Consider the following 3,707-nt stretch of genomic DNA (forward strand, 5'->3'; position numbering starts at 1 on the left):
GAATATCTCCACACCTCCTAAATCTCCTCATGCTAATCCCACTGATTTCTCCTTGATTCACTCCACTCTTTTACTTGATTCTCTCCACCTCTCCCAGAATATCTCCACACCTCCTAAATCTCCTCATGCTACCCTTTATTCTCTCACAGTAGATTCTTCTCACCTTTTCACAAGTTCTCTCACATTTACAGATTTGCTTTTACAACCTCTAGCCAAGGGCTTGCTCCTGCACACACCCTATTCACTTGTATATTTCAACACCTCCCCTCAAGTGAATAATGCTAGCACACCTGGACCCTATACCAAGTTTCTCTCTTACTACTTGATAGTCCGCGGCGACCAGTGCCTCAAGTCCCTAAACTCATAGTCCTTGACACACACTCTCTCTCTATGTGTCCAAGGCTACTACAAGCGCATGTGACCTTGACTAAAGTGCTCACACATACATCTACCACATGGTCTACATCATCGGTGGCTTAGAGGTGGTTTTAATCTATTGGGGTAGGTTACATTGGATTGTGGGGTTTCTCTCTCTCTCTCTCTCCTCAGAAAAGATGATCTGACTCCACTTCTTTAGGAGCCTCCATGAAGTTTGCCAATGTCGTTCCTTCTCCACTTGGTTTGCTGTAGCAATCTCTTGCCATATGTCCTGGCTTTCCACAGTTGTGGCAAGTGAAGGTCCTTCCTCCTACTCTGCCTCTTCCTCGTCCTCGTCCTCAAGAGAATCCTCTGCCTCTGCCTCTGCCTCTTCCTCGTCCTCGTCCTCAAGAGAATCCTCCTCTCGGGTGAAGAATGCTTTTTCTTCTCTTGCTGTTGAGTCGAGCCATTTCTTCTCTTTCCTCTGCTCTCTTGCTCTAGTAGAGCTCCTTCTATCTCGTGTAGCTTCAATTCAGGTACATTCTTTAATGTTGCTACAATGTTTTCATATTCACCTTTGTCCACACTCTTCAGAAGCAGTGCTAGTGCCTCATCATCTTCTACCTTTTTGCCAAGCTGCCAGTTGTTGCTTAATGCTTTTATATCTGTTCAAGTGTGTGATTAAAGGTTCACTTTCCTTCATATCCAATTTGTAGAATTGCATTAACAGATTTATCTTTGAATTTTTAGCTTGTGTGCCAAATAATTTATTGAGTTCATCCCATGCATCTTTTGCCCATTGTATCCCTGTGATGTGATGAATGATTTCATCATTTAAATTGAGTGCGATAAATCCCAATGCTTTTTCATTCCTTCTCTTCCATCCATTTTTCCCTCTCACCTCTGGGAATTCATCTCTTCCCTCAACTAGCCCCCACAGATTTTTCCTCATGAGTAGATACATAGTTTTTGTTTGCCATGTGTAGAACCGCTCTCCATTAAATTTGGCTATTTCTTGTGCCGTACTCATGATAATGTGAAGGGGGTCTTACCTCTTGATCCAATTTCAAGATTCAAGGGCAGTGTCTACCCTTTTACAACTTAATCTAGTGTTTAGGAGATGATTACAAAGCATAAAATTACCAGAAATTACATTAAATCAAGGGTAACCAATTTGTACGGAATGGTTGGAGTATTAAACCATCTCCGAATTGCAATCTAAAGTTATCGGGATCTGTATCAAATACCTAATGGTTAATTTAAACCCTCAATTGTACCAAAAAATAGTGATTAGCATTGATTAATCACTGATTAGCAATTTAATCCTTTGTTTTGTGTGCAGAAACAGAGTATGCGGGGAGCCCAGATCTGAGGCCTTAGAGTTCAAATGAGCTCAAATCCTTTCAAGGCTATCAATAGCAATTAGTCTAGTAGAGGATTAAGCCAAGAAACACAAGATTTGACCAAACATTGAATGCTTAATCTCTGTTTTACCAAAGTCACCTGCAGATTTGATCTCACTATAGACTTGATCAAATCAAATTCTGACTTCACTAGCTTGTAGAGCACCCTTGAAAACCCCTAGAGGAATTAGACCCATTGCAACTGGAGAAGAAGAGATATCATTTTTCCTCAGAAAAAATGGCGCCTGTAGATAGCGAAAATCGTGAGCTTATCTTGGCGGTTTGCTATGTTGATTCGCTTGGCTGGAGCACAACTAAGATAGCTATGTATGAGCTAATGTTGATCAAGCCCCTCCACACTGGCTGGGGGTACAGTGGGCTACTTGAAAATAACTAAAAAAGTGATTATTTTCTAATCATCTACTAATCCTAATTAGTTAGACAATGGGCTCATAAACTTGATGGATTCTAGGCTAGGCTCTGATACCATGTTAAAATTACAGCAATGTGATGAGCTATGGTGGATTAAATGCTAGAATCAACATTATTAACAAAGAGATTAGATGATAATTAAGATGTGATTAGTGAGCAATTAACTGATAGCTTAATGTAGGCATGGATAATCAAAAACCAGCAAATTCTCATTAGGCCAATGCCTCAATTTATAGGGTTTACATCCAAGCATCTAATCCCACTGATTTCTCCTTGATTCACTACACCTCTTTTGCTTGATTCTCTCCACCTCTCCCAGAATATCTCCACACCTCCTAAATCTCCTCATGCTACCCTTTATTCTCTCCCAGTAGATTCTTCTCACCTTTTCACAGGTTCCCTCACATTTACAGATTCTCTTTTACAGCCTCTAGCCAAGGGCTTTGTAAGGTCCCTGTCCCCACCGCACAACAAATTCAAGGTCGCTAGTAGCGGAAGTAGCACTTCTTGCGCGGGCTAGGGTCCCTCACTTGGGGCCTTGCCCACGGATATCCGGACAAGAGACTAATCCATCGGTTCTTCCAAAACCGAACCCGAAAAATCTTCCCATTGCCCGGAAAGCACGGGCAATTTCTCTAGGATAAATTTTCTCTAACGTAGTCAAAAAGTCTTAACTAACTGAACTGATCTGGCCAAACCCGTAAGTCCCATAGTCAGATCAAAGAAAGATTACACTTGGATCATAGAGACCAACACTTTTTTCCTCATTGAGAGGCACATCTGTTGATTCTTTTCCATAGAATAATTTTTGTCGGGGATTTTTGAGTCTCAATTTAGGGATCCATCAGTCCACCCTAACCCCATCCAGTCCCATGGGTTAGCCCACCGCCCAACCACTGTAGTAGTGATGGGATCCAATTAAGAATTTGGTTAGGTTTTGTCTCGGGTACCAGGGAAAAGAGTTCCCAGGCCCCCTAGCCGGATATTCATGCAAACTTAAAACTAGTCACACCACTTACACACCCAATATGAAACTGCCTTTTTCACAGAAACAACTATCTTTAAAAACAATCATTTAATGAAACCATTGTGTCACTGATCATAATCCTTAAAATCTCCGGTTGAATCCTTATTTCCAAACATTCTTTCATCGGTGTACCGATGGCATCATTGGCAATCAGAACGCTCACCACCTGTCCACTTAGGGGTCTTTTCGATGGTTCCTAGCTCATGGTACTCGACAATAGATTCACATATCAAAATGGAATCTCCGTTGAAGATCAGCAAGATCAACCAACGAATCCATATAAAAGAGTCATGAACTCATCCGTTGAGGACCAGCAAGGTCAATCAACCAAATCCATGCCCGAATTCAGAAAACAACTCTTACTCCTTGTTCCAATATCTTCCACGATGCACGCATGGGTATCGTCGGCGACCCAGTGCGCTCGAGCACCGTATGGTCAGAACCCTCTAGGAATCTTTGCAGGTGACCTAGCGCTTCACTCATAGGCC

Source organism: Cibotium barometz, chromosome 43 (genome assembly GCF_041138505.1).
Source record: "Cibotium barometz isolate CiBa-2024 chromosome 43, ASM4113850v1, whole genome shotgun sequence".
Classification (NCBI taxonomy): Eukaryota; Viridiplantae; Streptophyta; class Polypodiopsida; order Cyatheales; family Cibotiaceae; genus Cibotium; species Cibotium barometz.